Below are 24,561 nucleotides of genomic sequence, written 5' to 3'. Positions count from 1 at the left end.
GCAATAAACGCTCGGCGAAGGTTAGCCGAAGCTGACCACATATATCCATGTCCGTGTGCTCTCTCTCGTCCTCTCTAGGGCCAAACATGTACTCTGACCAATTTTCCTACAACCGATTTTGGCAGGAAAATATTGGTTGACCATATACTCTATAATATGACATTCTGGGTTCTATTGCTGTTACCACTAGAGGTGTTTTTTATAAATTTTTCAAAACTCTTGTCTAGATAACATTTTGGGCATAATTTCTGTATTTTTGTGTAAACATTCATCCCATTCAAGCAATTGTATGCATTCATTGTCACTGCCATAGGGACTTATAATTACTGATTTCATTCCAAAAATGTGTGGGTTTTCAACCCGAATTGGCAAAACTAAAGTAAATATACACAATTGTGGTGATGTTATTTAATGCTCTGCAATTCATTCATGTAATAACTATAAGAAACGTACATCAAAACAAACAAAATGGTACAGAGTGAAAGGTGAAAATAACATGCGCTTCTCGCACCAATGGCGGCCACGTTACATACTGAGCATGTATTGTTGTTAATTATATAGCCATGAATTTCAGTCATAGGATAATACTTCCGTGATAGGCTTTGAAAATGGAAGTATTTTTGACTTAAGTTTATGAGCACCGATGTCTTTACAACGGTTGCCATGGTAATAATAAGCACACTACAGAAGTGTATTTGGTGCCACAAAACTTCATGTTGATCAGGCAAATACAAATTTGGAGGACAATTCCACTAAAAAATTCTTCTGACCCGAACTACATGTATATAGCCAAGTCAAGTCAGAGTGAAATTCATGCAATCAAATTGATGCTGTGTTCTCTCGGAGCTTTCACTGGAGTGATCGTTGTTTTAAAGTACATGTATTTCAATATAAACAAATAAAAGTTAGTTGCTCTCTAAATCGACAGATCTTTTCCGTTTTAAAAATTATAAAATAAACGTCATTTTGTTCACTGCACCTTTTACTGTAATTCCAAAGTAGCTTGCAATATGAACAAATGTGTACACACACATGCATGTGTCCAGATCACCCTTCCCACCCCCACCCACCCCCACGACACACCCCTTCTCCTCCTCGCTTTTCGGATATTTCAAGCTGCCCCGTGTTGTAAAAAAGCCACCTTACATAATTCAGACTTTCCACAAGGCCATATGCATGTATGTAATCTCAACAAAATTGTACTTGTTGACTTGTTGGGGAGGGCGTGGTTCTCTTTGAGCTTTAGGAGTGGGGGTGGAAGGGGAAGGGGCTATCTGTGAGACGGCTGTTGGTGTAGATCGTAAAAAGTTCACTTTCAAATTGATATCTAGTATTTACAATTTAATTTTAGGCAAATACATGCAGAAATCAAAATCTGAATTTGGTGGCAAAGGAAGGCCGGGGCCTAGCTGGAAGGGGAAGGACTGGACATCATTGGAATAATGGTGTACTTCAATCAGAGGACAATGGATATGGCCATTATTATTCATTGCGGCTTGCAATCACATAAGTTTTGCCAATGTGACAATGATTGTATCGACAATGCTAAGTTATTGGTGGGTGGTCACACCCGCACCCCACCCTCAACCCCAAGCAATGCCCCCGGGAGTGGGTGAAGGGGAGGCTGTGAAAAAGAACTCTATGTAGAACTCTATGTTCACCATGTTGATCAGTTTGCGCTAAAGTTCAACTTGACATGAAGACATGACTGGAAACACCGCTAAGAAAGAGGAAATCAGTACATTGGTGGAGAGCATGACGAGGAGCCGCCAGTTAGTAGCGCTGCACTCTATAACATTACTCAGGTCAATACAACAATCAACAGCCACACAGTAGCCACAGCTGTTTGAAAATAACTGCCACTTGCAGACAATGCTTTATCAGGTCAATACAACAATCAACAGCCACACAGTAGCCACACAGTAGCCACAGCTGTTTGACAATGCCTGCCACTTGCAGACAATGCTTTATCAGGTCAATACAACAATCAACAGCTGCACAGTAGCCACACAGTAGCCACAGCTGTTTGACAATGCCAGCCACTTGCAGACAATACTTTATAAGGTCAATACAACAATCAACAGCCACACAGTAGCCACAGCTGTTTGATAATACCAGCCACTTACCAATTGCTGACAATACCAATAGGCCCCCACCCAAAAAGTTCTGCTTCCAATTACATGGCATTTGAAATCAGGGTAATAGGTAGGGGTTTTTTTTTTTGGGGGGGGTGGATTTTTTGACAGGGATCACGTTCAGTCAATACCAAACACCAACTGTGGACAGCACTTTGTCAAGTCAGTCCTTCTGATTTGAGGTGTGCGATCACACCCCCACACCATCGCACACCTAAAAGCTTCCCGGGAAGTGTGAACAATTGCATGCCTGAATTTCCCTGGACCACAGATCACACACCTAAAAAATCACACACCTAGAAAAATACACACCTAGAAAAGTCCTGGTGTGCCTTTTTCCACACGCCTGTGATTTTCATATCTGAAGGACTGCCAAGTCAAAAACAGTCAACAGCAATTTAGCACCCACAGCTGTTTTGACAGGGATCATGTTTCAAACAGTCAATACCAGCAACTTACTGACTATGACAGTACTTTAACGAGTCAATAACAGTCAGCAAATATTCATTATCAACAACTGTTCTACAGGTCACAGTTGGTCAAGTCATTCTCATGGCCAGTTACTTAAGCAGTCAAAACGAGTCAATAATGTAGTTCTATGCATAGAATTCCATCGGGTAAAAAAACAGTCACCTGACTGATTTGGACCCGAGTAACAGCATGGCTGAGTATGCATGTTTGCATCGGAGGGTTCTAATGGGCCAATTACATAAGTTTATGGATGTTGCATTTAAAGGTAAAAGATGAGCTAGTATTTTTTCTCTTTTTTTCACTGCTAGGAAAAGGGTGCTTAGGACAAATTAAGTTTCTAATAGGCACTTCCAGTTACATTATTAAGCCATTTTACATTGTTGTCAAACGAGAATATCAGTTTTCAAAATGGCTTCAAATTTATGATGTGATTAGGGTAATGTATAAACAGGGAGAGACATTTTGTGACAAATGTCCAGTCTGTATGTACATTTAAATCCTCATTATAAAATATCAAATAATTCTTCACAATGACTCTGAGTTTTCTAGGTTTTGACTGATAGCATTCCTCCAGGGTACATCTTCACAATGACTCTGAGTTTTCTAGGTTTTGACTGGGTTATCATTATTAAGAAATATCTGACAGGTAGAGCAAGAGGTGGGGGGGGGGGAGGAAATGTTCGAATTAACCCCACAAAGCAGTGCCCCACTACCAGCACTCTTTATTTGTGGGAGAACATAGAAGAGCGCCAGATCACCCATTTTGATTACTTGTTTCGGCTTATTCTTTAGGTACATGTAACTAAAAACTAACCTCAAGAATCAGTAATGGGTAGCCCAGCAAGCAGGTCATCCGTTCATCTGTCGGTCCTCCTCCCTGCTTCCGGTTCCTCAGGTTTCTGTTTGATGAGGCTGTCGGAGCCCTGACGATGTCTTGAGGCAGGCTCATCCTCATCTCAGTAGAGCAATTCCCTCATCAGTCAGTGGTCCTCACTTTGCTGAAAGGATTCAAATAACAAAAGGAAACATTTGAATTATTGAGCTGTATTTGTGCCAGGGCTCGAAAGGGGAAAGAAAATATTGAATTAACCCAACAAAGCAAAGCCCTGCTACCAGAACTCATTTGTGGACGAACATAATAACAGAGTCAGATCGCCCTATAGGCCTATACACAGCCTAATAGCAGAACAGGAAGGGGACAGACCTCATTTATCCCAGGACAAACCAATAACACCAGTAAATTAAGATGTGCTTCAAACCATGTTACAAGGCTATGATGGCATTAAGTACAAATTCTTAATTCATGGATTTACAATTGGTTTTTAGGTTTTACAGGCAATCAAAAATTTAGGACATCAACAAATTTAAAATCTGCTCTTCAAAATCCAAAAGTGGTTTCTGAAAAACTAGGGTTAGAAATTAGACAAGCTAGGCTCGCAGGGCCATTCCAAGACTTGCCACTTAATAACTTTTGCATTAGCAGGATTGGTTTAGTTTCTAAAAAACAGCCTGGTTCATTTTGAATAATTCATCATTTGTCTCATCCTAAACATGGTTCCGTAAACGATGGAATACCAGATTGCAACACAACAGTCAAGTATGCGTCAACGGAGGACACAATAAAAATTGTGAAGAAAGTGGGCCCAGGACGTGTTCTATCTAAGCTGGACATAAAGTCTGCATTCAAGATTATACCGATTCATCCAAGTGACCACAATCTGCTAGGGTTTTCATGGGATAACCAACTTTTTTATGATAAAACTCTGCCAATGGGTTGCCGATCAAGTTGTGCTATATTCAAGGAATTTAGCACAGCGATAGAATGGATAACAAATAAGGAATTGAAGCCAGCTGGCTTAGTCCATATTCTGGATGATTTTCTAATCATTTCAACATCTCATCAACAGGGTGTCGATGATTTGGTAGGATTTCAAACACTGAGTAATAGGCTGGGTATTCCCCTTGCACCAGAGAAAACTGAAGGGCCTACAACCCGGCTAACATTTGCCAGGATCGAACTAGATACAATACGGTAGCAATGGCTGCGCGGTTACCGCCGGACAAATTGCAAAAGCCATCTTAAAACCAGTCAAGAATTAGACAAAACCAAAGTAACTTTAAAGGAAATGCAGTCGATTGTTTGTTTTTTTAAATTTTGCTTGCAAAGTTGTTGTCCCGAGTCTTACATTTTTCAGGAGGTTAATAAATTTGACCATAGGTGTCAGATGCCCCTGGCACTTTATAAGGTTAACAACTCAAGTGAAGTTGGATTTACAGGCCTGGCTATTGTTTTTACGGCAATTTAATGGCAAGGCATTCTTTCTGTCAGATCAGTGGCTAACAAACCAAACCTTACATTTGTACACAGATGCCTCTGATTCATTAGGATATGGTGCAATTTTCGGTAGACGTTGGTTTTATGGGCAATGGCCAGCATCATATATAGTCTTAAGAAAATATCACACTTAAAGAATGTTATCAATTGTAGCTGCGGTTTGTGTCTGGGGAAATCACAGGTATAAAAGAATCCTAATCCATACAGACAATGAGGCGTTAGTGCACATTATTAACTCCAATACAGCTAAAGAAGTGAAAGTTATGGTTCTGGTGTGTAGCCTAGTAGTACAAAGAATGTTGTTTAATATTCAGTTTCGAGCTGTACATGTCCCTGGATGCATAAATACACTAACTGATAAACTTTCTGGTCTACAGGTGGAAGCATTCCAAAAAGCAGCCCCACAAGCGATGGAACATCCATTGTTACTACCAGTGGAAATACAACCTCAGAGTTAGTTCCAGGATTATTCAACCTACTTTCAAAATCAATGGCTGTTTGCACATGGAGAACGTACCAAAGAGCACAAATGTTGATTCAGTTTATCAATAAGTACGGCTTAAGCGCCTCATTGCCACTGCCACCAATCCTGGTAGCGCTATTTGTAACCCACTTATTCGAGGCTAACTATGCAGCTAGTGCTATTAGTGTCAACAATTAATTTAATTCACAAACTTTATAATGACAGAGCCAGGTCATGCGTTTATGGTACAAAAAGTGATCCAAGTTGTACAACTGGCCAAACCCAAGTTAGATGTAAGATTGCCTATTAAAAGGGAATAAACAACATTTGCAAACATCGACAAATAAAACTACCAAGTTTTTATGAAATACATTTCTAGGATGTTGGTAAATGACAGTCAAAAGCATCCTGTAAAATTATGGCACCTGGTGTGAAGTCATTTTCAAGAAATTTGTATTTTGTATAAATTTCCAACAGTGGTCGGTTGACCACCGTTGGAAAAACCTAACTATTTTTCAACTACTGCTCTAAATTCACCATTTTTTTCAGTCAAAATTTTGTTTGCTATTGGTTACATGTTCATGAATGAGTGCAGGCCAGCTAAACTGGTTCCCTTACCTCACAAATTTCCGGCATCTATAATTTGATCCATTTTATCTTTAGTGAAGTCAGGGGAACCAGACTACTCCACCATGTGTGTTTTTCTTCGTTTTTCCACCATTTTCCACCATTTTCGAACACAAAAACTTCAAACATGTTAGTGTAACAATATTTTATCTATCATACCCCTCAAATAGTTCATTTCTGAAAATTACAGCAAAAACCAATGATGTACATTGCCTTTAACATATTGCATAAGATGGTAGATGCATTAGAACATTGTTCACAATCATTCTATCAAATAGCGTTGTATAAGAGCTTATATTTGTTGGTGTTTGCAGCGTTTCTACGCATTGGTGAAATTACAGTATCCAATAGGAACACAGAGAATATGCTAAAAGTAGATTGCGTTCAGGTTGGAATGGATGGCCAAGGTTGAAAGATTATGTTCCGTTGTTTTAAACACTCGAATGGTTACAAATTTGTGTCACTTGACACATCTTTGGAAAATGACATCATGCAAGGTTGTCACCGGTTCCTGAATCCCCCAATTGCAAACCAAGTACAAATAAGAATGCATAGAGGGAGGGCCGGATTCACAGACATTTTCAAAAATGTGTCACTTGACACGTACAGTCGACTCCCGTTATAACGAGCTCGGTCATAACGAGCACATTCTCCCAGTCCCGATCAATTTGTGTACATTACTATGGGGAAATATTTGGTTATTACGTGCACGGACATAACGAGACTTCGGCTATTACGACGATTTTGGCTGACCCAATGCGAGGAAAAGCATTGTTCTCAACCCATTTACGACGACATCTTTTCAAAACTACGGGCATTGCAGCTTGTCAACGACAGACCTTTTGTCCCGAAACGGGTATCATGCTCCCGTCTTCCAATTCAAGCAACACACTTAAGCTTCACCCATCAATGTACCTTTGTAAAGACTTCAACCCAACGTTATTTCATCTCGCCGATCTTTTCAAATAAATTCAATGGGACTGTGATAATCGGCGCAGTGGACCGCTGGTCTAGTCGCTAATCCCCCGCTGCGGTTTCCCTTTAGCGTGAACAGGTTTGAAGTTTGCTTACGACTGCGGTACCACGTTTCTAGATTATTACAAACTAACGATAGTGGGTGCTCAGGAGTTAAGTGTTAACATTGTAAGGAATAGCCTTTAGTACTACCGCCCGAACATCGGGTGCTTAATTGCTCCCTATTGTTGGCTTGTGGCTATAAAAAAAAATACGTAGTAAAGTACACAGCATCACAAAACAAACAGCTCTTTTCAGAGCCACCACAACTTCCAAAAAGAGATAATTCAGTCTGTCTTGAAAAAATAAAGTTTAAAACATACCGTGGTTCCCGCCCCAAAAAAAGGTTAATCCGAAGAATAAAAAAATTAAAATCTTAAACAAATTAAGAACCCCTCCGGCCCCGCCGAAAAAACAATCCCAATGAAAACAGTTTTCCAAGATCTTCAAACGCCCCACCACATATACATTGTACAAATGTTAATCCGAAATTATTACTTTTGTTTATTTATTATTATTATCTTAAAAGAATCCCTCCCGACAAACAATAATCACCAATTGCTGTGAAATTACACATGGAGACACTTAAACCCAGAAGTAATATTAGCGCCCTCTCTTGCCCGATTCCAGCAAATGCAAAACGAAAGCAAAATGTCACTTGGCACGAATGTGCGCTATAGTTAACCGAAATAATTACAATTTCAAAGAATCCCTTCAGAAACAATAACACCCAACTGTTCCAAAAAGTCAACAACCAAAAGGCATCTAAGGATCAGGAGTCATTAAAACCCGGAAGTAATGCATGTATTGGCGCCCTCTCTTGCCCGATTCCAGCAAATGCAAAATGAAAGCAAAATGTCACTCGGCACGATTTGTGCGAGTGACCTACTTGCCTGATTCTTCTCAGCGATGATGCCTTTTCCTCCAGATTCAGGTCCTCAAATATTGAACAATGTTCCCTTAAAGGTATTTTATTTATTTCATTTATTCATCACCATCAGTTAAATATTAAATATACATTAATAACAGACGTACATACCAACAAATGACCATCATTTCATGTCTTCGGACGTGCGTTACATGATTAAAACATGCACGCACATGTACCGTACCTTGTGCACAACGAATGGGGAAAAATGCGCTCCGGTTTTAGCGAGGTTCCGGCTATAATGACAGTATTGTGAAAGTCCATCGGACCTCGTTATAACGGGAGCCGACTGTATTTGGAAATTGATAGCATGCGTGAAGGTTGTCAACATAGATATAGACTAATGATGTGCATCGGGTCGGGTTGACCAGGCCAAACTGACCCGAAACATTAAAGATATAAACCGAATCCGAACCGAAACAGATCTTAACTCCCTCAAACTGACCCAAGCCGAAAAATGAAGTAAAACCAACCCGAACCGACCCAACCCGATAAAAACCAAAAAAAAACAACAACAAATACCTTTTTGCTTTGACAAAATGATCACTTTTTTGTGCCTGCCCTTACCCACGTGGCATGAATTCTTTTGCAAAACCATCGTATCTCTCTGTCACACTCAGTGGGTTGATCGAGAGTAACTTCGCTTACTGAACAAAGTCCCATGGTATCATCACGCGGTATCATGAAAACTGTTACAATGTATCTATTTCACTGTCAGTCCCATTCGACTGGAGAAATTAATACAGTGGCAACTTGATAGTGCGCTCGGTGGCCACACCACACAATGGGCTGCGGTCACAGTGACTGTGAATAATATTGCATCACCTAAATTTCTCAACTGTTTCGGTTTATTTCGGTTTATTTCGGTTTATTTTGGGTTTTTCAAAAGATGGCTAAACCGACCCGACCCGACCCGACCCAAAAATGAAAATGCAAAACTGAAACGGACCGGACCCGACTGAAAAGATGGTCAAACCGACCTGACCCAACCCAAAGTCGGTTTTGGGTCGATCAGTTTTGGTTTCTGGTCGGGTTTGCACATCATTAATATAGACTACAAACACTAGATTGGCAGTGCGTGCAGACGCACGTTCTGCCATGGGCGGCGCCATATTTTAGCGCATGGGGCAAAAGTTGCGAGACGCGCACCTTTTTCCAGTAGGTTTGTATGGAAAAATGTATTTTTATGTCCGTAAAAGTAATATTTTTTACCTGTTGTGGGTTATCAATCTGCATGTTCATTTTGAAGTTTGGTCCATTTTATTTCTAGTATCTATTTCCCGTTTTCAGATGCTGGTGCGCGTTGCTTAAACAAAAACCCTGCATCCAGTTGTTTTAGTGTTAATTTCTTAATCAACAAACATAATAATGATCATTTTGAACGTAGTTTCCGTAGTTGTTGCGCTGTCCTTTAATTTAAATTCACGGCAGCTTTTAAGGAACAACACCCAGATTGTTTTGTTCCATTGTCCCTCCTCAGGGTATGACATATGCCATATTTAGATGCAGTTTTGTACTGCTGGATAATGGGAGGGGGGGGGTGCACACCCTAGCTCTACAGCCCTTCACTAAAATTGAACAAAATTGAACAAATCAATTTGTGTTATTTTGCTCTGGACCTCTAGTGGCGTGTTCAGCATTTATTTGATATTTAAAAAAATATGTATCACCAAAAATAATAATGACTGGAAAGCCAATTTTAAAAGCTACTTTTAGATGAAAAAATTACTGAAATTGCTCAATCTGTCCAAAGAATAATCACCATTTAAATACAATGACCCTAAGACCTATTTTGTCCAAAAATGCGATTTCAAGAATCGTCGTCACAATTGTCTTCAAACTTCACTAGCGATAAAACCTCAGTTTAAAAGTTAAAAATAATCGACATAGTCATTTTAAAGGCCTGTCTTTAAAAAAAGGGGGATTTTATAAATCGTATTGTTTACCTAACCAGGGTTGTTAATAAAGATATTGTGTACTACAGTTGTTGAAATATCATTTCGGTTTGCGGTAACACCATGTGGTAATAACTACTGCTTAGAAGATATTAGTTCTGAAAAGAACTTGTCCTGCTTATTATCAACTTTGCTAAGTAGTTTTTTGTTCTGTTAAGAACAGTCCTGCTGTAAGTTCTAAACAAACTTGTCTTTGGTCTCAACGTTTGGACTAGCCTGCTCTAGTCATCGTCAGGAGACTGTGAACAAAAAACTACTTAGCAAAGTTGATAAAGAGCAGGACAAGTTCTTTTCAGAACTAATATCTTCTAAGCAGTAGTTATTACCACATGGGGTTACTGCAAACCGAAACGATACCGATACCCCACCATGCAAAGGCTCAAATCTTATAGTTGTTGAAATAATTATTCTTTGTCATTTTCTTTGTTGTTCCAAACAGTCAGAATACACAATAATTTGCTTTAGGAAGATAAAATCTGACTGATTTTGACACTGCTGATATCTGATCAATGTGGGACATGTGGGGGTCGAAAGTGACACCTAGGTTGCGACACTTGCTGGAAGGGTGGATGTGGCAATCTCCAGTCCTAATGCTGGTGATATTGAACTTAGCGAGTTGTTGTTTTGAGCCACACAGGATAAATTCGGACTTGTTGTCATTCAATTTGAGACTGTTTGTCATCATCCATGTCTTGATCTCATCAATGCAAGCCTCAAGATTCTCCAGGGCAGACACAGCATTGGGTTGAGATGGATTGAAGAATTGATACAGCTGTATGTCATCAGCATAGCAGTGATATAGGTTGTGTTTCTGGATGATCTGGCCGAGTGGTAAAATGTAGATGGTGAATAACATGGGACCGCCAACAGATCCCTGAGGAACACCACAGTCAAGGGAGGTAGGGGCAGATAATACTCCATTGAAGTTAACAGACTGTTGCCGGTCTGCAAGGTATGAGTGAAACCACTGCAAGGCTGCATCGTGCACTCCCAAAGAGTGCAAGCGACTGATCAGGATGCTGTGATCTATGGTGTCAAATGCTGATGACGGATCGAGAAGCACAATTAGCGCCATTACTTTGCCAACATCCATCTGTCGTAGGATGTGATCGCGGACAGATGAACAAGTAATGTTCCTACACTATGGTTCTGACGATATGGTATAGGGTCCAAGTCACATGATTTGGATGGGGATTTGAAGATGACAGTGCGAATCTCATCTTGAGAGGCGAAACGGAGACTGGTCAGTGTAGTTTGTGTTGGTGGGTACGTGGGGGTAGAAGTATCTGTATCTGGCACAAGGGGAGGTAGTGCATCACGAATCAAAGAAATCTTAGACGTGAAAAAAACGCTGAAATGGTCAGCCAGTGACTTGTCGGAATTATACTTAGGTAAAGAAGATTCCTTATTCCTATGGAGAAGCTTGTTGGAGGCAGGAAACAGTTGTTTTTGATCACCGGAACACTAGGTGACTATTTCTGAGTAATGGGTTCTTTTGGCCTTACGGATCAGCGAGATCACATGCTGGCATTGTTGGTGATGTAGTTGGCGGTCAATCTCGAGTGAGGATGCATGCCACCTGTGCTCAAGCTGTCTTCATCTGTGCTTAGCTTGGAACAATCAGTGTACCAACCAGTGTCGGGCCGAATAGTGACACATCGGGACTTGACTGGTGCAAATGTATCCAAGAGTTGAGACAGTATGAAGTTGTAACTGTCGGCTGCCTCGTTGACATGGCAACACTGCATTGGGCCGACAGATGGTTGCCTTCAATCTCAGTGCACAAGAGATTCAAATCAATGCTGTTGAGATTGCGATGGATAACCATGTCTCACAGATACCAATGATATCAAGATGATTTTCAGAAACTAAATCAAGAAGTTCTGTTGTCTTGTTCCGAATTGACCGGGCATTAATCATGCAGAAGGTAGTGTCTAGCTTGAGTTTATGAGGGTTTAGATCTCACAGACAGGTCGCACTAAAAAGCGTCAACACAGCGTCAACACAGCATCAACACATGACAGAAGCGTCAACACACTGTCAACACATCCAAAACACATTCTGAATTGACCAAAAAAGGTATAGAATGGCAAAGCATAGAATAAAACAGAATTTCAACTGGATTGAGTTTCGATTTAGTTGTTAAAAATATAGTGTTTTCACGCGAAAAAATTACCTTTAACTTGCGCAGCCATTGTCCGCCATCTTGACTTTGCACAAAGCTTTGATTATACCATTTCAAGTAGGGGTGTGTACGTTATGACATTACAACAGAGGGCGCCTTGATGCAGAAGGATGCACTCTGATCTGTGAGGGACTGAGGGACTGAGGTTTATTGAACGACGCTCTCACCCTTTAGCATAATGGAATGGTTCGTGCTGCCACTGAGGCAACATGGCAGCCGATCTCGGAGTGGCACGGAGAGGTAATTTACTTGAACTGAAAATTGCAATTTTCAGACGTTTAACCTATTGATTGTTAAGCTAAAATCTTGTTTCTGTCCATACTGTATGGGTTACATACTGCTTTTGTCACTTTTAATGCATTTAGGATGTGTTGACGCTGTGTTGACGCTATGTTGACGCTATAGTATGACAGTCACAGACTGATGTGGATAAACCAAGTTTTGTGTGCATTTACATACTGGGCTGGTGAATTTTGATTGAAGTATTCAGGGTGATGGGGTCCGTCTTGACTTGATGTGCGATTTCCAATTACAATGGGCATGTCAAAGTTGAAGTAAGTCGATCGGCGCCTACGTATCCCAGCCTTGCATCCACAATGAGTGCGCCAAAAACAACAGGTGCCAGTGATCAGTCCAGAAGATTTGGATGGTGGATGGATTGGACATGTTCTGGGTCCAATATCACTGCAGATTTCAGCAGCAAGAGGACATGGACGGCAAAGATCGGGTCCATTATTGAAGGAGTACAGGTGTATTGGCGAATATCTGCCTCGCTGGGATGAAGCAGGAGCCATTGAGGAGTCCATTGGCAGATGCAGTGGCATTGTTGAATTAAATGGGAGACAACATTGGTTCATTAGCATATCAAGTGCTCCACTGGTGCTGGAGGAACATCCAATTGTTACCAGCAGAAGGTGTGATCTACTAGTCACAAAAGATACCTGACGTCTTGGTGCGCAGAAAAACTGCTAAAGCCCCAAATGCACAGGAAAGGAAGGAAAAACTCCCTTAAAATGCTCCCAAACCAGATGATGTTACATATATTCTGGCTCACCATGTTGATCAGTTTGCGCTAAAGTTCAACTTGACATGAAGACATGACTGGAAACACCGCTAAGAAAGAGGAAATCAGTACATTGGTGGAGAGCATGATGAGGAGCCGCCAGTTAGTAGCGCTGCACTCTATAACATTACTCAGGTCAATACAACAATCAACAGCCACACAGTAGCCACAGCTGTTTGACAATGCCTGCCACTTGCATACAATACTTTATCAAGTCAATACAACAACCAACAGCCACACATTAGCCACAGCTGTTTGACAATGTCTGCCACTTGCAGACAATACTTCATCAGGTCAATACAACAATCAACAGCCACACAGTAGCCACAGCTGTTTGACAATACCAGCCACTTGCAGACAATACTTCATCAGGTCAATACAACAATCAACAGCCACACAGTAGCCACAGCTGTTTGACAATGCCTGCCACTTGCAGACAATACTTTATCAGGTCAATACAACAATCAACAGCCACACAGTAGCCACAGCTGTTTGACAATACCAGCCACTTGCAGACAATACTTTATCAGGTCAATACAACAATCAACAGCCACACAGTAGCCACAGCTGTTTGATAATACCAGCCACCTTGCAGACAATACTTTATCAGGTTAATACAACAATCAACAGCCACACAGTAGCCACAGCTGTTTGACAATACCAGCCACTTGCAGACAATACTTTATCAGGTCAATACAACAATCAACAGCCACACAGTAGCCACAGCTGTTTGACAATGCCAGCCACTTGCAGACAATACTTTATCAAGTCAATACAACAATCAACAGCCACACAGTAGCCACAGCTGTTTGACAATGCCTACCACTTTCAGACAATACATTCATCAGGTCAATACAACAATCAACAGCCACACAGTAGCCACAGCTGTTTGACAATGCCTGCCACTTGCAGACAATACTTTATCAGGTCAATACAACAATCAACAGCCACACAGTAGCCACAGCTGTTTGACAATGCCTGCCACTTGCAGACAATACTTTATCAGGTCAATACAACAATCAACAGCCACACAGTAGCCACAGCTGTTTGACAATGCCAGCCACTTGCAGACATTATTTTATCAGGTCAATACAACAATCAACAGCCTCACAGTAGCCACAGCTGTTTAATATCAGCCACTTACCAACTTGGATCCAAACAAAACTGTCCTTGTTGCAAGAGGGCGCAATTTTGTTTCTTTATATTTAATATTCATTATAAATTTTTGTTTGTCAGTGACGTGTCCCAGAAACCAAAACTATTTCTTAAGTCGAACCTGGTTTGTGACAGTCATCAAATCCTTGGATACAAAAAGAGGGGCCAATCATCACCAAGCAACTACGGACCAGTTTCCCTCACGTGGGTAGCCTGCAAATTACTGGAACATATCTTTAATCACTTGTGTGAAACCCAACTCATAAACACCATGGAAGAAATCCATCGACACCGAGATCAAAATAACAAAGATGTGCAGGTGCTTGACTTCAGCAAAGCATTTGACACTGTAGCCCATGAGAGATTACTTCATAAAATAGAACACTACGAGATTAGAGGTAACACCTTGACATAGATCAGAACATGGTTAACCAACAGAACCCAACAAGTAGTTGTAGATGGAGAAACATCAGCCCTACATCAATTACATCAGGAGTACCCAAATGACATTGGTGACAACATTAGCAAAGACACCAAAATCAAGTTATTTGCTGATGACTGCCTACTATTCCGACACATTGCTAACTTCAATGACCAACAACAACTCCAAAAAGATCTGGATAGCCTTGTGAGCTGGTCTCATCAATGGCAGATGTCATTTAAGCCACAGAAATGTCACACCCTACATATGACAAGAAGCAAAAATCATCATGATAATATCTACAGATTGATGAATGCCAACCTTTCTGTTGTACCCAACCATCCATACCTTGGAGTTGAAATTCAAAAAGATTTGTCATGGTCTCTTCACATCAATCAAATAGCAAGCAGAGCTAATACAACACTTGGTTTTGTGAGCCCATGCCTCCAACACTGCAGAACAGTCAGCAGGCTCACTATGCTTTACCGCTCCATCCATGAAGAAATTGCCCTTAACATCCCTTATTACATCACCCCAGTAGAACGACCACAAAGAAATAGCCATAATCAGTGCTACGCTTCCTTGCAATGCCGCACACAAGCGTACCACAAAAGTTTGTTCCCAAACACGACTGAAGACTGAAACGGGCTCCCAAATGATCTTATTCATCAAACATCATCGTCCCAATTTAAGATATCCCTAGGAAAAACATCTTGCATCACAACCTTAATTTCACGCTTGCACGGCACCGGCGTGAAGTCAAACTGCATGATGATGCCTAGCGGCGATATCCAGTCAACTTTCTGAAATTCTGTCATCACATTCTTAAATTTGTTAAAAAGTGTAATGTCATGATTCAACCATCCTTTTTTACCAGACTACCTCTCGAACTGAATTGACATTGCATGACTGGACATGGCGTCGTGTTATCGTCACCTGGGGGTACAAAGACTCAGGGTCAATAGAACAGAAATCAAGCAGAGGATATGAACCAAAAACTGTTCAATTCATTCAAGGATAACTAAGGCTTCACCATGGAACAAAAGAGGAATCAAACCAAGGTCAAAGCCTATGCAGAACATAAACTTGCTACTTACTTTATCATCAATGGTGTCAATCTTAGTCAGCACTACTCCGTCAATCAGTGGAGGTTGATCCATGTCTCAATGGTGTGCTCGATTGATTGCCTGGTCCACTGCTTCGTTACCACCCAAATAACTCCCCAACCAAGAGAACTAACTCAGACTGGTTATTTTCGATCAGCTGTTTTGAGCAAAAATAACAAAACAGGAATAACAGTAATCATAAGGAAATGAAACATTTTCTATCTTTGTGCAGTTCTCTCTTGAAGGCAATAAATTGAATTCTGTTTTTTACATCATGTTTCTACAGTGGAAGCTACGGCAACAGTTGAAAATCAGTTACAACGAGTTGCAATACGACAGCTGTTTCTTGCAGCGTGTTCTTGAAAGCGTGTTTGGCAATTAAAACGTGTAATTTGTGATTTTTTTTAATTTCATTTCAACCAGCAAACTAGTGCTCAAAATCTAAACAAGGATGCTTAATAACTAACCTGATGAAGTTTTGGCTCTATGAATGCTCTATATTTCGAGAAAACTGAACAAACATAACCACAATATATTTTGAATCTCAAATGCCAAAGTTGTCGAGTCATATTTTGAATTGCGCCCTCTCATGACACATTCCCCAACTCAGCATTTGGGACATGATTCTCATTCAGCCGGTTTCACATATTTGTGGATGCTCCAATTGAAAACCAAGAACAAACTGAACTGTTAAACACTGCCCAGTTAAGTTAGGAATATATGTCTATGTAGAACAAAGGTTCACAAAATTAATTCCCTTCCAGTACAATCAACGATTATGTTAAAAAATGTATCTTTAATAGTGTGATAAATTTCAGTAAACATTCTATGTGCGCAAAAAAGTTATTTCTGATTTGATGACATCATCAGTCAAAAGCGGTATTAAGTGAATACTGATAAAGTTCAGAGAGGATACATTTCATTGTGAAGTGAAAATAACGTATGAAAATATGGGAAATATAATTGTTTGTATTAATAACACCTAACTTCCGGTTTGATGACGTCACAGCATTAGAGTTATCCAAACGTGAACATTGTAATGGATATCATTACTTGGACTACGAAGACATGACAGGGATCAAATGATATAAGATTTGAGGCTTTGCATGGTGGGGTATCGGTATCGTTTCGGTTTGCGGTAACACCATGTGGTAATAACTACTGCTTAGAAGATACTAGTTCTGAGAAGAACTTGTCCTGCTTATTATCAACTTTGCTAAGTAGTTTTTTGTTCTGTTTAGAACAACAGGGATCAAATGATAGAATTAAATTAAATATATGATCCTTTTCAAATTCTAAAATTAAAGAAAGAAAACTCTATTTGATGTGCCGCTAGGGGGCGCCCTTTCGGATGATGATGTCATCACACTTTTTTTGTGTCTGGTATTCCTCACTTTCATAATATGTGTATAGTAAAATACTTCCACTTCTGACTTGCATTCAGTTTTTATTGCACTTCCGGTAACAGCGGAAGTGAAGGTCAAGCGGTTTTGTGTCTGGAACAAGAAATGTTTCTCACGGCATAGTCTACAACCTCACAAAAAACGCACATGATACTATATGTAGTTCAAAAGATACAGCGCAAACTATTTTGTCAGAATTTGCCCTGAAATTGCTTGTAACTTGATACTTGATGACGTCATGATGACGTAACAAAATTTAGAACATCTTCGTAACATGGTATAAGTTCACACTAGGTTTCTGGATCATACTGTGACGAAAATGCCCCCAAATCCCACTTTTTACTTAAGTTTTATTACTCTAAGTCTTACATATGTCCTCCTAGAGATCTGGCATTTTTGTCTAGAAAATTCCTGTTGTCTTTACAGGTATTTTTGAGTATTTTCCTGCTGAAATTCTGTGTGTACACTCACGTGTTTGTTTACACATGTCAGCTGTGCTATAAATAGTGTGATGGTAAAATCCAACATGGCTGCCATTTGAGCAGCGCTTAAAACGTTTGTGATTGGCTGAAAGTTCTAAAATTATTTCTAGCAAACTGAGACTTCTAATATGTAATTTATATTATTAGAACGTTTTACTAAATAATTACGAAGCTTCTTTAGATGTGAAGTTGTCTAATTTGAATCAACTTTGAAAGTTGGGCAAGTTTTGATGACTTTTCTGTCAGATTTCGTCTGGTAAGTCACAGCCTCGACTCCATGGGCGCCTGCACATTCCTTCACTAACCCCTGGACGTGATGTACACATAAATGATGCTGATTGGCTTTTCAGAGCGTACTGCGCATGCAATACGAAGATTGATACATTTAATACAAATCTTTGCTAAATAACGCAATGTCCAATGTTTAACATTTTAAAGATGGCGTCGGCACGTCAAACGGATAAACTTCTGCCTAATTACCGTATAATGTGCCACATTTTGATACATTTAAATTACACAATTCCAGGGGTTAAGATCGCACAAGGCATGATGGGAAGCAACATGGCGCAGAAAGATCTCGTACCCATGGGAACAAGGTTGGGTAAGTCAGTGACTGTCTCATGATTATTCATATCTGTGACATCACTGAATTTTCTTCAATGAACTTAAAGGGAATATACATCATTTGCTTTTGCTGTAATTTTCAGAAATGAATGGAATTGGGGGGTTTGGAAATATATAGCAAATATAGTTACACTGACCTTTTGAGGTTTTGGGTTAAAAAATGCTATAAAAACCAAGAAAAAAATCGTTTTCCTGTAGTCTGGTTCCCTGACTCCATATAAGAAGAAAGAGAGCAGTTTACATACATTGGGGAATTGTAAGGTCAGAGAACCAGTCTAGCTGGCTTGTACCCGTTCATAGGTTTGTAATTGATTGCAAACAAGTGCGATGGTCAATTGGGGCCAGTATTTGGAAAAAAGCCAGTTTTTTCCAACGCTGGTCGGCCGACCAGCGTTGGAAATTGATACAAGAATACCACTTTTCTTGAAAATGACAGTATACCAGGTGCCATGATTTTACAGGATGCTTTACACTGTCATTCACTAACAGTCCAGCAAGGTATTTCAAAATGATTTGGTAGTTTTATTTTTTGATGTTTGCAAATGTTGTATATTCCCTTTAAGGTTTGTTTACATTCATTCACTACTTGTAAAAGTGAGCATTTGGGGGATTCTGTATAATTTGTTCACATGTTTACAACAGATTTACTGTAAGGAATGTCTTGAAGATTAATTTAAGCCTTTGTGTGTGATATTTTGCTGTATAATTTTGGGGAAATTTAGGGGAAACTATCGCTGTGTGAATTCAGTATACTGTGATTTTTACAAAATGGGCGTGGCCTATTTACTAGCGCGTAGTTTTGATTTTCGCGCTGAGCCAATAGGGTATAAATAGGGCAGATTTTGTTCATTCTGGGCACGGTTCTTTGATGGGTGTTGGTCTACTGCTAGCTGCGAACTCTACTGCTGATCTCTAACTGTACTTTACACATAGTGCTTTGGCCAGTTTGGGGAGCTGAGATACTTAGAGAATATGTCATCTTTACAACTTGAGTTGGGGGAGCCAACTTGATGAAATTGGGGAGCTGAGCTGAGCTGGGCAGCAAAGTTTTGGGGAGAAAAACTTTGGGGAGCCAGAGTCGGAGAGCGGATATCTAGACAGTTAGTAACTGTGATTTACATTAGTTGTAGCTGATATCTTTAATTATTAAGACTCTGACAGGAGTCAGGGGATCTTGAGATATATTTGGAGTCAGGCTGCTGAGTCGGATTTCATCGAGGAATATCAAGAGAGGCCTGGGGCCTAAGTGTATTTTGTTGAGAAGATTTTATTGCCCGACCACTCAATTAGAACACATGGGGGGGGGGAATCACAGAAATTTAAAAAAATGTATCACTTGCAAATGTTTGCAAATTGATAGAATGCGAGAAGGTTGTCACCCATTTGTGCATTCCCAAATTGCAAACCAAGTGCAATTAGAGTGCATTGGGAGGGGGGGGGGGGGAATTTACAGAAATTTCCAAAAATGTGTCACATGACACATCTTTGGAAATGATCTTTTCTTTTCTTCAAATTGACAGCATCTCAGAAAGTTGTCAACTATTCGTGGATAACAAACTAAATACAAAAATTAGAACATATGGCGGGATTTACAGAAATGTCCATTGACACAATGGGGAAGGGGGCCAGATTCACAGAATTTTCCTTAATAACTCCTATGAACATCTATGGAAATTAACAGCATGCAAGGTTTGGACCCATTCGTGGATTCCCCAATTGCAAACCAAGTACAAATTAGAAGCATGGGGGAGGAGCCAATTCACAGAAATTTTCAAAAATGTGTCACTTGACAAATCTTTGGAAATGTTCTTCTTTTGTTTTCTTCAAATTGAGCGCATCGCAGAAAGTTGTCAACCATTCCAGGATTCCCCAATTACGAACTAAGTACAAATTGGAACGCATTCGGTAGGTGGCAGATTCACAGAAATTTCCAAAAAAGTGTCACTTGACACATCTTTGGAAAGGATCTTATTTTGTTTTCTGCAAATTGACCGCATGCCAGAAGGTTGTCAACCATTCGTGAATTAAGTACAAATTAGAACACATAGGGGAGTAGAAGGATTCACAGAAATTTCCAAAAATGTGTCACTTGACACACATTTGGAAACTGATAGCATGCGAGAAGGTTGTCACTCATTTGTAAATCCCCCGAATGCAAACAGAGTACAAATTAGAGCACATGGGGGGATTAACAGAAATTTCCAAAAATGTGTCGCTTGACACATCTTTGGGGGGGGGGGAATTAGAACACATGGGGGGGGGGGGCAGATAAACAGAAATTTCCACAAATGTGCCTCTTGACGCATGTTTGGAAATTGACGTCATGCAAGGTTGTCACTCATTCGTGGATCCCCCAATTGCAAACCAATTACAAATTAGAATGCATGGGGGAGGGGCGGATTTACAGAAATTTCCATAAAATGCGTCACTTGACATACGTTTGGAAATTGGCAGCATGCGAGAAGGTTGTCACCCATTTGTGCATTCCCAAATAGGTCTTGTAAAATGACATCATTTCCTACAGACCAGCCGCGTGCATCAACATGCTGAGCATCCAACTGCATAACGACTTTCGGCCGCGTCGAAATTCAAAAAACATTTCAAGCAATAAGCGCACGTTTGGAACATTTTCAACACTGCGCAATGCATGATATATTGCGTAAAATACGCAGTTGCAGCTCTCCTACAGATTTGGACGTCATTGAGCAAGCCCTATTGCAAACCAAGTACAAATAGCAATGCATAGGGGGGGGGGGACCAATTCACAGACATTTCCAAAAATGTGTCTCTTGACACATGTTTGGAAATAGTAATAATAATCATAATAATGAACATTTATAAGGCGCCGATATCCGCCAAGCAAGATGCTCATGGTGCACAATACATACAAAACAATTACAGTATAAATTAAGTTAAATTTGAATAACAGAAAGTAGTGACAGAAGTAATAAACATCAACTCATTAAACACAAAAACGTGAGGTAAACATATGAGTTTTCACAGAAGATTTAAATACAGACAATGATGATGACTGGCGAATTTCAAGGGGTAGATTGTTCCAGAGTTCGGGAGCGGTGATTGAGAAAGACCGGTCTCCCCAAGAGTGATTGGTGCGGGGAACAGTAAGCTGTAGTGCTCCGGCCGAACGAAGTCTACTTGACGGCTGATATTTCGAGATAATGTCCGTTATATAGTCCGGTGAAGTTCCTTGTAGTGACTTCAAAGCGAGAAGGAGGATCTTGAAGGCAATGTGATCAGTGATGGGGAGCCAGTGAAGGGACTTTAAGACAGGGGTGATATGAGTGGTGCGTCTGGATAAGGTGATGAGGCGAGCAGTGGCATTTTGGAGGCGTTGAAGTTTGTTGATTTGGTGTTGTGGCAGGTTATACATGAGGGAATTACAAAAATCTAAGCGCGAAGTTATAAATACATGGACGAGTTGCTCAGTGGCTGTACGATTTAGATACTTCCAAATAAAGCCAAGATAACGGAGATGAAATCTGACTGATTTTGACACTGCTGATATCTGATCAATGTGGGACATGTGGGGGTCGAAAGTGACACCTAGGTTGCGACACTTGCTGGAAGGGTGGATGTGACAATCTCCAGTGCTAATGCTGGTGATATTGAACTTGGCGAGTTGTTGTTTTGAGCCACACAGGATAAATTCAGACTTGTTGTCATTCAATTTGAGACTGTTTGTCATCATCCATGTCTTGATCTCATCAATGCAAGCCTCAAGATTCTCCGGGGCAGACACAGCATTGGGTTGAGATGGATTGAAGGATTGATACAGCTGTATGTCATCAGCATAGCAATGATATAGGTTGTGTTTCTGGATGATCTGGCCGAGTGGTAAAATGTAGATGGTGAATAACATTTGAGCCAAAATATTTTGTCAATTTTGTTATTTCTTTTTTCACTTTTGTTGCATTTTGTTTCAGTTCATCACCATCATCAATGATTTGTCATTTATTTTTTATTATAAATACTCCATGGTGATTAATAATAACCATTGTAAAATCATGAAGAAATAAATAAAACAAGATTATTCTACACAAATATTTGTTTTGCTTCATCCACAACTGAATGGAACATACCATCTTTGGAAGCACCAGACTAATCAGTCTCAATGATGATGTGCTTCGGGTGTTTCACATGGGATACGAGCAATTTCTTTCCACTCGACGCGTAGTTGATAGTGTCGTTGCAAACATTGCAAAAAACCTTGCCAGCGGTTGCTATTTTATCGAAAACACTCTTGAAATTCATGCTGATGCCCGTCAATAATAACGGAGTCCCGAAACCATTCCCACCGGAACTTATTTTTCACTTTTTTATCAAGCTCTCGCACTGATTTATCTCCTTTCGACAATATTGACTTGTTGGGTGCAGCCATGTTGGAAGCATCCGTACACGTCGCGTACACAAACACTCGACGCACATGAAACAACGTGCATAATCCACACGATTGCCCTGTACTGTATGCTGTTGTGCACGCTGAGCAATATTAGTCTGTACACCTGAAACAGCGCAACATGTGCATCTTGGGTACCGACACAGGAACTAGACCTAAATAATCACAACCTCGGACCCGAGCGAAAAATCACATGATCGCGCTAACGGCAACGCATGGTCTTCAACCTCGTTCTCACGATTCACGTTGGTGGACTTTTGAACCGCAAAAAATGGATTTCCGGAAAAAACCCGGAGAAATCACATGCCTGAGTACTCGGCAGTACTCGGTACTCAGAAAAAAGTACTCGACTACAACACTGGCAACACTGCATCGGGCTGACAGATGGTTGCCTTCAATCTCAGCGCACAAGAGATTCAAATCAATGCTGTGGAGGATGCGATGGATAACCATGTCTCACAGATACCACTGGTGCTGGAGGAACATCCAATTGTTACCAGCAGAAGGTGTGATCTACTAGTCACAAAAGATACCTGACGTCTTGGTGCGCAGAAAACCTGCTAAAGCCCCAAATGCACAGGAAAGGCAGGAAAAACTCCCTTAAAATGCTCCCAAACCAGATGATGTTACATATATTCTGGCTCACCATGTTGATCAGTTTGTGCTAAAGTTCAACTTGACATGAAGACATGACTGGAAACACAGCTAAGAAAGAGGAAATCAGTACATTGGTGGAGAGCATGATGAGGAGCCGCCAGTTAGTAGCGTTGCACTCTATTACATTACTCAGGTCAATACAACAATCAACAGCCACACAGTAGCAACAGCTGTTTGACAATGCCTGCCACTTGCAGACAATACTTTATAAGGTCAATACAACAATCAACAGCCACACAGTAGCAACAGCTGTTTGACAATGCCTGCCACTTGCAGACAATACTTGTTTTACTGATGGTAAAATCCAACATGGCTGCCATTTGAGCGGCGCTTAAAATGTTTTTGATTGGCTGAAAGTTCTAAAATTATTTCTAGCAAACTGAGACTTCTAAAAAGTACTTTATATTAACAATCAACAGCCACACAGCAGCCACAGCTGTTTGACAATGCCTGCCACTTACAGACAATACTTTATCAGGTCAATACAACAATCAACAGCCACACAGTAGCAACAGCTGTTTGACAATGCCTGCCACTTACCAACTTTGATCCAAACAAAACTGTCATTGTCGCAAGAGGGCGCAATTTTGTTTCTTTATAATTAATATTCATTAAAAAGTGACGTGTCCCAGAAACCAAAACTTTTTCTTAAGTCGAACCTGGTTTGTGACAGTCATCAAATCCTTGGATACAAAAAGAGGGGCCAATCATCACCAAGCAACTACGGACCAGTTTCCCTCACGTGGGTAGCCTGCAAATTACTGGAACATATCTTTAATCACTTGTGTGAAACCCAACTCATAAACACCATGGAAGAAATCCATCGACACCGAGATCAAAATAACAAAGCTCAGATAGATGTGCAGGTGCTTGACTTCAGCAAAGCATTCGACACTGTAGCCCATGAGAGATTACTTCATAAAATAGAACACTACGGGATTAGAGGTAACACCTTGACATGGATCAGAACATGGTTAACCAACAGAACCCAACAAGTAGTTGTAGATGGAGAAACATCAGACCCTACATCAGTTACATCAGGAGTCCCCCAATGACATTGGTGACAACATTAGCAAAGACACCAAAATCAAGTTATTTGCTGATGACTGCCTACTATTCC

At 40.4% G+C, this 24,561-nt stretch overlaps 1 long non-coding RNA gene across 1 annotated transcript in view; it reads right to left on the bottom strand.

Moving 5' to 3' along the window:
* Nucleotides 1-3,546: 3,546 nt before the first annotated feature.
* Nucleotides 3,547-24,561, bottom strand: part of LOC119733197 — a 34,699-nt gene continuing 13,684 nt past the window's right edge. The window contains exons 3-4 of the long non-coding RNA XR_005271692.1: nucleotides 15,850-16,015; nucleotides 3,547-3,604 (exon numbers count right to left, since the gene is read on the bottom strand). This is a non-coding gene — a long non-coding RNA (uncharacterized LOC119733197). The remainder of the gene's footprint in view (nucleotides 3,605-15,849; nucleotides 16,016-24,561) is intronic.

The sequence above is a fragment of the Patiria miniata genome, unplaced genomic scaffold (assembly GCF_015706575.1).
Source record: "Patiria miniata isolate m_02_andy unplaced genomic scaffold, ASM1570657v1 HiC_scaffold_25, whole genome shotgun sequence".
Classification (NCBI taxonomy): domain Eukaryota; kingdom Metazoa; phylum Echinodermata; class Asteroidea; order Valvatida; family Asterinidae; genus Patiria; species Patiria miniata.
Note: the sequence above shows the minus strand (reverse complement) of the source record. Positions and strands in the feature narration are given on the sequence as shown.